A 13,250-nucleotide genomic window follows, 5' to 3' on the forward strand; every position below is an offset into this window, starting at 1 on the left:
TGGTTTTAGGCTGGGCAGTGCAAGGAGCGCTCTGGAGCAGAACAGCGAGTCCGGGGGGGAAGACTGCCCCGGGTTAATGCTGTAAGAGTGGCGAGCCGAGCTAGGCTGGCAGCGCGCCGCAGGGCTTCGTGGGGCTGTGCAGTGCCGTGCCCTGGGGCGTTGTTGTGTTGGACTGCGGGGGAACAGGTAGCTTGTAGGACAACCGTGACGGCAACATTCCTGCCGTTTAAAGGGACTTGGGAGGGAAGGGTTCGCCATACACTGTCCTTCGCTAGGTCTTCTTGCATTAGATACTCTTCTGACTTCTTATTAAGGATTTAACCAGCCATCCGTTTGAATTATCTATCTTCAGCTGCACAACCGTCCCTAAATTGTGAGTTTGTTCCACTCAGAGGAATAAGTTCTACTGGCTTGTTGGCATGAGGATAGACTGAATAAGCTAGAGAGAACAAAACAACCTGAGTTTGAACAAACTCATTAACTGTTCTTAGTTCCTTCATTTGTCTAGACACAGACCCCTGCTGCAGCCTTGAGATTTCCCACATCTGTTTGCGTTTTTTTTTTTAAATGCCCAGGCTCCAAAAGGAGGAGTGTCCATGTTGTTTACAAAATAAACTGGGTTTGGTCAATTTCGGGATATTCTCCCACTGATACTGAAGTAGGAATTACTGAGAGAGATTCCTAGTTTCTTAAGGTTGTGTCCATGCTTGGTAAAAAAGGTGTTTTTTGGTGGTTTTTTTTTGGTAACACCTTAAGACTGACCCCTACCAGCTAACTTGTGTTAAAATACAAACTGCTCTGTCTATCCTGTGTTTCTAACCTAGGTTTAAAAATTCATCTTTGTTCCTAGTGAAAGCAAAGTCTAAACTGAATACAGCTGAAGTTGAATGAAGGAATGGAACGGTTTTGCTTTTGGCACAAAACCTCTGACTGTGGGAAGAGGGAGGCCCTTTATCCCCATGCTGCAGTTGGGCCAAGTGAGAAGTAATAATATCTCAGAATATTTATTTGATATTACCAACAACAAACAGAGCCTCAAATAAGCAATTGTTATTTCTTAGAATGGCACATTACCAGTCAATAAAATGTGTTGGGAATTCTTGTGCTTATAGGAAAGCCTGAATGGAGATTTCTTTAAACATTTTAAGTTGCAGTGTGCATGTGTTCCAGGCATATGGCCTTTCTCTACAAGTGCTTGCAAAATCAGGGCCAACACTATGGGTAGGAGTAACTTTATAAAGCTGCATAGCCCCACTGAGGTAATGGATAATGTTATTCACAAGTGTATTTGCAGAATTGGGGTCATTGACCATATTTTTCTGGTGCAAGATATTTTCAGTTTAAAAACACCTTCCAATCACAAATCCTGGAAGCTGACTGAAGCAAGCACGGATCCATAAACAGGAAGAGGATGGCATTTATAAGGAGATGATACTTGAATATCTCAGGCTGAGAATGTTTGCTTATTCTAGGGAAGGTATAGTGTCTCTTCTCCCTTTCCTATCACTCTTTCCTCCACATTGAGGAGGCAATAAAGTATGTTGATTTAGTCCAGTAGAACAAGGCAAGGAAGGAATAGGTGACTTTTATTGGTTTAATTAATGAGGCGGCAATGAATATTTGTCTAATTAAAATTAAAGTAGTCAAACATTTTGGAGAATCACATTGTCATCGACCCACGGAAATCTGAGGAAAAATAAGCAATTTATATAATAGCAGGGTATTAATTCAAAGATCATCATAATTAAATTAAGTAAACATTCTGTCACCAGAGTGAGTCTGTACAAGAGACCACTCTTATCAGCCAACCACCTGTCTCTGGAGATCATCCCAAAGTATCCCCAAATATACAGCAACCAAGAATGATATTGAACCAAAATGTACCAAGTTTCACACACTTCAGGGGAGCGGTCTCCTTCATGGTGTGATGGTGGAACTCTTATGGGCATGAGTATCTTCATCTGTGCTGCTGAATGAGGAATAAGAAGCTGGTCCTTAAGCATCTTCCAGCACTTTTTTTGTTTATTCCTTGTGGTAGCTTTTATATTTTTCTCTGCTTCTCCCCGTCTTCTCTTCTCTCCCCCTCCCCACCCTGCCAGCCTCCCCCCAAAAAATCCAGCCCAATTCCGTCTCTGGCAACATCTTTCTTGCAGTGATGATGGATAGCAACTAGGTTGCTATTGTAATTATCTATCAGGAGAGGGCTGTTAAATTCTGCAAAAGACTGTAGTGAAGTACCTGTATGTACACATACCCTAATGGCACCTTAGAAATGCATGCAGAGGTAGTGATAGGGTTAAAGCCAGAGATTTAAATGAGCCATATAAAATTGTCTCACCTTCCATCTGTTGAAGGCTTGTGGGAGTGCGACTTGTACTGTTGCATAGCGATGAGGAGCAGGCACATTTTCTAAAATAGCATATCTTTCTGCAACATAATTGGTCCTCTTTGCATGTTTTTCATTGTTACCATAAAGATGAGTAGATGTTAGGAAATAATTTGCGTCATTATGTATGCTGGATAAATAGTCTTGCTGAAATGGTGGGAGGTTTCACAGATGGAGCTAACGAATGCAGATTGTTTTACAGCCAGAGGTTTCAATTCAGTCTGAGAACACTTATGCCCAATAAGGATTTAAGGTCTGGATCTACAAAGGGACTTAGATGTTGTGATGCAGAGCATTGCAGTGCCTAATATTTAGGCACCCAGAAAATCACACAAACAATACTGATCCACAAATCCTGAGTTAGGCGCTATGCTCCCTATACAGTGAATGGGGGAGAGAGGTGCCTGCGAATGCACTCTACAGAAGCCAGCACAGTAAGTGAGGAGTCACCTAAGATAGTCAGTGGGCGATGCTAATGAGAGGGGTGTGTCCAAAGGCCTATTCTTCTCATCAAGGTAGGTGCCTAAGTCTGGGCTGCAGGAGAGGTGCCTATGATCCACAACTGGCAACCCGTCTCCTAGTCAAGTTGCTTACATGCCAAAGTTGTTTCTCTGAGAATGAGCCAGGTGCTTGCCTCACTCAATGCAAAATGGTCAGAGGAGGAGGTGATGATGCTGCCACCACCCACATGTAAGTTTTAGCCTTGTGGTTAGAGCACTGATTTGGGATGTGGAGGTCCAGGGTTCAATTCCCCACTCTTATGTGAGGGGGACGAAGGATTTGAACAGGGTCTCCCATGCTTCTCTAAGTGCACTGACCACTGGGATATTTTGATGTAGGTCTCCCTCAGTTTCTCCCGCTGAAGCTGTTTTACAGTGTTTAAATCATTCAAGAGTCACAGATGATGCAGGGTCCCAGCCTCCTGCTCCAATCTCCTAGGTGGAAGCCCTAACTGCTAGGCTACAGACTCATTCTCACACTCTCTAGCCAAATAACTCTCTAATTATTTATCCACAATGGAACAGTTTCAACAGGAGAAACTGAGCACCCTCACAACAGAATATCTCAGAGCCCAGTGGACAGAGCATGGTCTGGAGAGATAGGAGACAGGATTTGATTTGAACAACAGTCTCCCTCTCTGCTTGAGGGAGGAATTGAACCAGGGTCTCTCACATCCCAAATGAGTGCTCTAACCACTGGGCTCAAACTTAAAAGACAGGGAGAGGCATTGCCTCTTCTACATGGCTGCTGGATTGGGCTTCACATCTGAGGTAGACGGACAAATGTCGGTCATCCCCTGGTTCATGAATTGCACTGGGGCTTACTTAGTTGGGAGATGGGCGTTCCGATGCCCAGAGTGAGGCAGCAGTGCACATACCCAGGGGCAGAAACATAGGCACCAAGGGAACTTGCACTGCAAGTAGGGAGTGAGTTTAGGCACCTACAGGGTTAAGGAGAAGCCAAGCAGGAATTTTGGGAATGGTAGTGGAGCCTAAAACTGGAATATAGGTGCCTAGGTCTGAGGTTTAGCCATCTAAGTATATTTGTAGATCTGGGCCTAAGATCCCAGGCCCACAGTTTGACCCATACATACATAAGGGTCTTTGCAGAACTTCCTTGAAGTTAGTAGGACTATGCACATGCATCTCCCTTCTCTTCCACACGCCTTACAGGATTGGGAAATAATTTAGCAAACTGTAGGATGCTTAAATTCCCAAATTAACAATGTCTGCTGTAATCCATAAAAAAGATTTTCATTTGTAAATGATTTAAGGCCTACCACTACTGTTTCTGCTTCAGAAAGTGTGTGTGTGTGTGTGTGTGTGTGTGTGTGTGGATTGTCTAATGTTTGTTAAAACCCTTGATTTATTTAATCTCGTTGAATTCTTCTGTCTAGCATATATTGGAATTCTTAGATTAGGGATATAATGTCGTCATAGTGAATGCCACTTCCTGAATACTGAGTAGAATAAAACTCTTGTTTCATTAATCTTTTTGCTTCTAAAGAAATGAACATTCAAGAACCCCTTGGTTGTTCCATTGAAGAGTAACATAGGACTTGCCATACTGGATCAGATCAATGGTCTGTCTAGTCCAGTTTTCTTTGACTAAAATACTTCCCTCAATGGTACTATTGAAAAAATCTGGTTTTAACTACTTTGGATTTACAGACCCCTTTTAATACTTAAATGTAGAGTATAGATGTGCATCTTTAGTAAGTATTCACTACTTTAATGTTAGATAAAGTAGATAAACAGTTGCTTTAGTTGACCCGAACTGCTTTCCTTCATCTGCCTGTTGCTTATTTAGGCTCCAGTTCTGCAACAGGATCCACGCAGACAGACCTCTGTCTCTGTGTGACACCCAGTTGACTTCAGCTGACTTCAGTGTGGATCTGTTTACCTGAATTTGATTGCCAGACTGGGGCTTACATTGTAAGTGGTCCAGGACAGGTGCCTTGTCTCCTAATTTGTTTAAAGGCTTGGTATACATTGGATATTCTATAACTATTAAATAGAATTCTGACTTTTTAGCCAATGTAAATTACTTAGTAATGTTACCAAAATATTATTTCATAAAATCATTTAATACATGGTATTCATGGTCTTAACTTCAGTGATATTTTACATAGAATGCTGAATAATTTTGAGAACATGATTTTTTGCTGGTCTTGTTTCCCTACAGTGCCATGGGCATGCATGGCATTTTACAGACCATGAGCTGTCATGATTCACTGTTGTGAATCATGATAGTTAATAATGTCTCACTAGGCTTCCTGTACACCTATAGTTCAGCAGTTTTGTTTAAACAATGAGGTTCTTTTTAGTCCATTGAGCAATAGCTGCCTATTCAATTTGTAAAATATTTTTAAAATAAGATTTATTTCTGTATTGTCCCTCTTTAAAAACAAACAACCCCTTCCTCCCAGAAAACCTCATCTGAAATATGTATTTTGTAATACTCAACAAATTTTAATGTATGTCAGTTTTTTTTATTTAAGTGCTTTCAGTAGAAATGATTTGTAATTTGTGTTCTAGATGTGTTTGTTGAAGTCATGGGAAATTACTTATTATGGTTTTGCTCCTGATCCATCTAGTCATCAGTAATTAATTCAGACTGTGATTGCCCTGTGTGTTTCTTGTTTTTGTTACTGTTGTGTGGGCCAGTCCATAAAAGATCAAGATGTGGGGGAAGGATGGGCACCTCATATGAAACATTTCCCTTATCCTGTGACTGTTGCCAGATAGGATCTCTGCCTTATTAATGAAGGGCCTGTCTGAAGAGCTGTATGCTAGATTAATTTACATGGCGATCAGCGGGGTTTTAATAGAGGCAGGTACAATGGAGATAACATTTTTGTTCAGTTATCTTTATTCTGGTGTCTTAAAGTGGCAGTGTGTCCTGTGTTTGTTTCAAATTAATGATGAAAATAAGTTGGCTTTAAAATGCTTTCCTGGTTTGTTTAGCAGCAATCTTTGTTAGCAGTTTGCCTGGGAGAGCTCCTTGCCCCCACAACGCAAGTCGCTGAACTTGCTGACAATTGTTCAATAGGGACAGGGTCTTGTCTCTTTCAAAATGAAGCCCTGTGAATGAGGTGGGAAGGACTGCAAAAATGACTTGGTTAGACTGGCTTAACTTTCTTAGCTTGGATAGCATTGGGAGGAAGGGGAGTAACTTCATTTCCTCACATCTGTGATCTCCCTGGGGAAGAAGCTGGAGGGTTCCTTTGTTACTCTGGGAATGTAAACACATGTCAGTTTCCAGTATCAAAGAAAGGGTTATTTAATACCCCAGGGCCTGCTCTTTGCTCTTTCACAGCATTATTGTCTTAAAACCCTGTTTTAACTCTCTTTACTCTGGCAAAACCCTTAATGAACTTATTAGTTTTGCCTGAGTAAGAAATGAGTAAGGAGCTTGAAACAGGGCCTTTTGTTTTACATCAAGATGATACAGGGTATAAAGATCAATAGCATTCCTTGGTGCCATGTGAAATAATCATGTTTTTGTATGATGCTTTTAGCTACTGTTGCTGAACTGTTGGAAAAAATTGCTATCTTTTGGAATGTGGGAGACCTGAATAATGATTACAGATGGTGTGGGATAACTAGTTCTGTCACTTGGATGAGCGAAATTTAGGCGAGGAATCCCCTTGCTGTAATCCATGAAGATTCCTTGATACCACAAATGTTAAAAGGTAGAAACCAATTCCCACTGTGCTGCTGTTAATCACTAATATTTTTGTTCTTGCTATTAGTCTTGTAATCAGTTTAAAATTAGTCTCTCCAATGACATCACCACTTGTTTCACAGTTACTAATAGTGTTACAGTAATATTTAATGCAAAGCCAGTTGTGCACATGTATTTGGAAATCTCCTGTTTCTGTTTCAGTGATTTTAGTATCAAGAATGTTTTCTTTATGTGGTAACTGGATATAAATCATCACTCCCTTCCTCCCTTTTCTATTTTTATCAGTATGAGATAGGTATGCCAGGTATTTGAGTAGATACTTCTGTATCCATTTGTTCTACATTTAAAGAACCTCCCAGGATATATTCTCTAACACTGATTAGCATGAAACAATCCTTTTGATAGAGGACTGTGCCTGTAGGTGACGCAACTAGGCTTGAGTAAGTGTGTGGGAGCCATTTAAGAAAGAAGAAAAACATTTACCATGTTTTTTTGTTGCTGTTGTCTCAGTTTGCAACATACATTTTTAGAATAAAACATACACGAATGGATTTAGCCCCTCCCCTTCCCAATATTTTAGAATGGTTATTATGCACTTTTTAAAAACTGTTCTTGATTAATATGAAATTGATATGGAAAAGCTTTTGTGGGAGAGATCCAGTTAGATTATGATGTGCGGTGTCTGAAATGGAATAAATAACAGACACATTCTCATCAAAAGGCTTGAAAATGTGTTAATGTTTTGAGTTGTTACAGTATCTTTTTTATATTTAGCACTTTTTGCTGTAGATCAAGGAGTTGTATAAGGGGAAAATTAAGATAGAGAAGTTGTGACCTGCTCAAGATTGTATAGCAAATCAGTGAAAGAGCTGGAAATTGAGCTCCCCTCTCCTGACTCCTGGCCTGGGAGTCATAAGAAGTAGGACACTGGTGTGTGGCAAAAAAATATGAAACTGACACATACAAGTGTCATTAAAGGTCATTGTCTAAAATAATCATGTTTTTGTGGTTGTTGACATAAGGATGGGAACTGTGACGAGGTATACTTGCCCTGCACTCGAGACGGAGGGGTTAAGCCAATACTCCTGGCAGCAGAAGCCATGCCCCCTCACCTCTGCTGGGCATGCTCCAACTGCTGCTTCAGTATAAAGGTGAGCAGCCCAGCTCACTGTAGGGGGGAAACTAGGGAGGAAAGATGTGTGGTGGAGTCTTCAGCCAGGGAGCAGGAGGAGCCACAGACACCCCATAGGAACCAGATTCACAGGCTGCTATGCCCACTAAAGGAATTTGGTGCCACAAAGACACTGGGGTGGAGGCTTTAGGAATCTGGGTAGGGAGTGGCTAGGGGGAGGGCTACCTATTGGCCCATGAAGAAGCAGTGTGTTTTGACTGGATCCCTGCTGACACGGTGGCACTCATGGGTCACTGACAGGGCTCTAAGCTGGGACCCGGTAGAGCTGGGAGGGGCTGGGTTCCCTCTACCCCAGCCGCCACCCATCCCTGGGTGGTGGCCCCTTCCACTCTGACCATTAAGCCACACTACCCTGAGGAACATGGTCATGCTGTTGACTCGGCCATTAGGCTTCCCTGCCCCAAAGAAAGAAGGCAGGGGCATCTTCATTGATTTTGGACATTTAGGCTGCCAAGCCTGAACCTAAGGGCTGCTGTTGACTCTGGTCTTTAGGCTGTGCCATCCCGAAGGCCAGGGCGGCCCCAACAGCTCCAGTTGTTAAGCCATGCTGCCCTGAAGGCAGGGGAAGCTCCATTAACTCAGGCCACTAGGCCACCCAGCCCAGGATATAAGGGCAGTTATTGGCCCTGGCCCGCTCTGTCATGCTACCTTGAAGGCAGAAGTGACTCTACTGACTCCAGCCACTAGGCCACCTGCCCCTGATCAGGAGGGCTACTGTTGACTCTGGCCACTAGGCCTCTCTGCCCTGAGCCGGAGGGCAGCTGGACAGACTTAACTGCAGGGCCATAGGGCCCTGCAACAGGAACCCTGAACCCATTGTGTTCTGCAGTGTGCCTCAGAGCAGATTTGAACCATGACTTGGGAAGAGAGGGCCTCAAAAAAGGTTTAAAATCCGCTTTCTACTGAATGTGCCCCTTATGCTTATCCTTTGAGACATTCAACCTTGTGGCTAGTTCTGATACTTTGAGATCCATTTAAAATGGCACACCTTGGTTGTATCAAATAAGCTAAGAATTTTTCTTCAGCCTTTAATGCTTCAATTCTGTGAGATTAACTGTTAAGTATATAGCTTATATCTAAATTGAGACTGTTACTCCGTTTTGCTGTAGTAGTGCAAAACAAAACAGTTCTCTTTAGTTTTGAGGGAGAGTTTCTGGAATTGTCTTTTTTTTTTTTTTTTTTTTTAAATGCTATGGTACTTACTGTGTTTAAGAAATGAGGCTGTTTCTTTACAGAGATCTTAGCAAATGAGCTTTTCTTGTTTTTAATACAATCCTTTTGTCACTACAGTCCTTTAATTTTATGCTGGGGTGGAGGTTCTCGACATTACTCTCTGAAAAAATCCTTGCGTTTTTAAAAAAAAGAGAAAAAAATTCACTAGCTGCACTTCATTACTGTGCCACTTTTGACAAGCCTATTTTGGTGAACTGAGGATCTGAAAGTAATATTTAGCTCTAAGCATGTCTTAATCTGAAGATCTCAAAGCACTTTGAACAGTTGGGAAAAGGGTAAGTGCTATCATCCCTTAACAGGTGGTGCAGCTGAAGTAGAGACATTAGAAGGACTCTGTCAATTTGAAAATCCCATTTCCATATGAGAACTTTGTACCTATTGTTACAAATGGTGCCTAAGATTATTATAACTGAAAGATTGGAGAGAAATCTTTTTTAGTTTGTTTATGTTGTGTGTTTGACAGCTACTTGTATCTCAGTTTCACTGGTTTGTTGATCATGCCCACCTCTTCCAAATAGAAGCAGAGCTGAAACTGAAAGAACAGACAGCAAGCAGGCTTTGCTTAGAGAAAGGGAAGGGAGTGGAGGTGTTGCCCTCGGGTCCAAGAGATATATCAAAACAACAAGAAAGCAGCAGGAAAACCCATACACTTTGTTGTTGTTGTTTTTTAGAAAGGTTCTTTATTAAAAGTCAGGGCAACTTATCTAAAGGGTGCTCCAATAGAAAATTAATTGATTAAAAATAGATTAATATGTTTAAAAAAAATCAAGTTGTCCCTTTTAAGTGGCTTTCCCATTGTCATGAAACATGTCATTGGCAGAGCTTGGGAAGAAAACTGGTCTTCTGATTTCCTGTCCAGTGTTCTGGTAAATTGTCTGATTCCCTCTATCTGCTAAAACATTTTAAAAAACGTTTTTTAAAACATAACTGGAATTTGGGTCTTGGAAAGGGTTGTTTGCTTTGCTCTAGTTCATGGAGGTGAGACTAGCAGGTTTTAAGAATTTACTACTGCTTGAGTGGTAAGTAGCATGTTTTAGACATTAAAGATGGGATTTTCAAAAGCACTCATCATTAACCTTATTCTGCTGTAATGGATGTCAGGAAGGCTAGACTATGCCCACACTTAGTGCTTTTGAGTTGCACTGTGAATCTTTGTTTTTGTAAATGAGAATTTATTTGCTGCACATTCTACTCTTTTATAATAAGCCCAGTATCTTATCCTATATGACTCTTCTTGCAATTATTTAGGTTTAAGTGAAAGGGCTAGACTTACATTTTTTTTTTAACAGTAGGTTTTTGCTGCTTGCTTTAGAAACCAATGATAGCTTTCCATAGATCAGGTGAATTTTTCCCCATAATCACCTGACCTTGCTATATTTATGGGCTAGAGTAAGTGTGGTTTTGAGTTATGGGTATTCCTGTTGGTTGAGGTGGAAAGATCAGTCATTTATTCTTATCAGAGTGTTTTCTGAGTGTGAGGTGGAAAAGAGAAAAATAAATACTTTAAATTTCCTGCAATATCACTCACATCAATTAGCTAGCAAATAGCAAAGTGTGTGGTGCAGCTGCTACCTTTCCATGATAGTCTGGTCTCCTCAGAGGTACGGCACATTATAAGTGCTGCCATCTCACCACTGGGCCTACTGAAAGAAAGTTTATATAAAGATCACAGCTCATATGGAATCTTATTCCTTTGCCAGCTACATTGAAAAATATTCAGTTCCCTTTTCATTGCAGGAACTTGTGTGCCTTGAAAGGCCAGTGAGAACAATGGAGTTTTTTAGAATAGCATCCTATAGAAACTCTCTCTTAGAAAGCCTTTCTGCTGGCCTGCTGCCATCCAGGAGGCTGTTGAGGTAACTGATTCCAGTGGGAGTGGCATGGCAGTTGAGCTTTAGGAACAGTTTAAAAAAAATAAATACAAAGACTCCCTATGGATTTGATGTCAGTAGCAAAAAGCAAGACAGTTCAGGCTTAAGGTTGTTCCTTTCATAACTCCACTCATTATGCTTAGATGTCAGCTTTAAACTCTTCTGTTCCATGAAGAGTATGTTTACTCTGCTGAGGGAGGAGAGGCAACTGTGTTGAGTAAGTTAAACCCTTTATGTTCTGAGTGTAGTTTTTAGAAATGGGGGGTTAATGAGTTTGTATGGCTGAAAATTGTTTTAATTGCTCTTTGAACCCTGACTGCATGCTCAACCTACTACTGAACACAGACTGGATTGAGCAATGCAGCGTGTGCCAGAAGGAGCATATGATTCAAAGGCCTGATCCATCTTCTGTTGACTTAAGTAAGAAGATTGAGCTCTTACTTAGACACAGACAGTACAGTTCAAACAGTGGCTGCAGATCAAATCATCATGCAATCAGTTTGTTAGGTTTTTAAGTGTTAACGATACAAAATGGCTGATTAGTTGTCATGGGCCATGCAGAAGTGGTGAGAGGGCACTTGAGCAGTATGTGCAGGAGGGGAGTTCTGAGCCTAAATGGCATTATGGAAAGAGCTTGAAGTTGTATGTTCTGGCGTACGGTTTCAGGAACATATTTGGGTTTGTTTACACCCAGGGTTTTTTTTTTTTTTTTTTTTTTTTTTTTGGTGGTTATTTTAACTAAATCTGGCAAAAACCTCATTTGATCAGATTGGTGCAGCGCCCTAGTGTGGATACAGCTATATTGACATAGTTTCACTGAAACAAACTACAGCAATATAACTTCCTTTACATGATATAACTGCATCCATACTAGGGGATTGGATTAATTTAACAAAATCACTTTTTCTTCCGATTTATTTAAAGCATTACAAAAACTGTATATAGAGAAACCTTTATTCTTTGTATCATTTAGCCAATGTAACTCCTAAAATCTGAAAATAAAACACTTCTAAAAAGTGCTTAGAAACAGTTGTGAACACCAATTCACATGAAATGTCTGGGTTTTAGTACTGATGTTACAGGTGTGGGTGCTCAAAAAACATAACCAGTTTTATAACTGAATTTACAACCAAGGATGTCTCAAATCAAGGATAGTTTTTTAAAGCTGAAGTACCACATTTATGTAGATATTACTTTTGGCTAAATACTTTCAGCGAGTACTGAGGCAAAATGTTAATGTTCTCTGTTTAAAGTTTTATTTGAACTGCTCTCTTCCTAATGTCCTGCTTATGGCTAGTCTGGCCTGCATGTTCTATTCTTGTACATAAGCTAATGGAATAAGTTTTTAATAACAGCAATCAAGTGCCTCTGAGATCAAGATTCTTGTAAATTGCTCAGTTCAAGAGCTGACAATAAAAGACAAATTTCTTTGTTTGCTATGCTTAGTCATATGTATCCCAGTGATCATATTTGATCTGAGTTGGATAGTTCAAAGTTCTGGCCATTGCTTTGGTAAATGGCCGTGTAATGAATTCCTCCCTCTTGTCCTTCCTGTCCTCCTAGTAGTACAACTAAAGACCATCAGACTGGGAAACCAATGTGTTTAACAGATTTAAACAATTCTAGACCGACAAACTTCAGAAAATTAAAATGGCCAAAAATTAATGTGGCCAATGATGTAGAAAAAGAAAACTTATGATAAAGGTGGCATGTAAGCTATAATTATGCATTGCTTCTGTTCAGATGTATAGACAGATGTGAGATTTCACAAGAGATCTGCTGGAATACTTGCCTCAGAAATTGTCATCTGTGAGGTAGGAGGAACGCAACCAAACCTAGCTGCATTGTGTTCCAATTATAACTATAATTTGCTAGGGAAATGAAGTATGTGGGTTCTGGTTGCTGTTTGGTTGCACAGTCTCCAGATACTTCTCGATGTCACTGATGCTGTGGAAGAAAAAACTTAAAATAGCAAAAATCAGTGTTCATAGTGTTCCTTTCCTCAAAAGCTAAAATAATGTTGGGAATCATTAGGAAAGGCATAGATAATATGACAGAAAATAGCATATTACCGTTTTATAAATCCATGGTACGCCCACATCTTGAATACTACATGCAAATCTGGTTGCCCCATCTCAAAAAAGATGTATTGGAATTGGAAAAGGTATAGAAAAGGGCAACAAAAATGATTAGGGGTATGGAACAGCTTCCATATGAGGAGAGATTAATAAGACTGGGATTTTTTAGCCTGGAAAAGAGACAACTAAGAGGAGATATGATAGAGGTCTATAAAATCATGACTGGTGTGAAGAAGGTAAATAAGGAAGTGTTATTTATTCCTTCTCATAACACAAGAACTGGAGGCCACCCAATGAAATTA

At 40.5% G+C, this 13,250-nt stretch overlaps 1 protein-coding gene across 1 annotated transcript in view; it reads left to right on the forward strand.

Moving 5' to 3' along the window:
- TP53BP2 (tumor protein p53 binding protein 2) overlaps positions 1-13,250 on the forward strand; it is a 59,313-nt gene that overhangs the window by 1,063 nt on the left and 45,000 nt on the right. The gene's annotated exons all lie outside the window — the stretch shown is intronic.

Source organism: Emydura macquarii, unplaced genomic scaffold, assembly GCF_026122565.2.
Source record: "Emydura macquarii macquarii isolate MOO-44397 ecotype Brisbane River unplaced genomic scaffold, CSIRO-AGI_Emac_v2 contig_2676, whole genome shotgun sequence".
In the NCBI taxonomy this organism is placed as follows: Eukaryota; Metazoa; Chordata; order Testudines; family Chelidae; genus Emydura; species Emydura macquarii.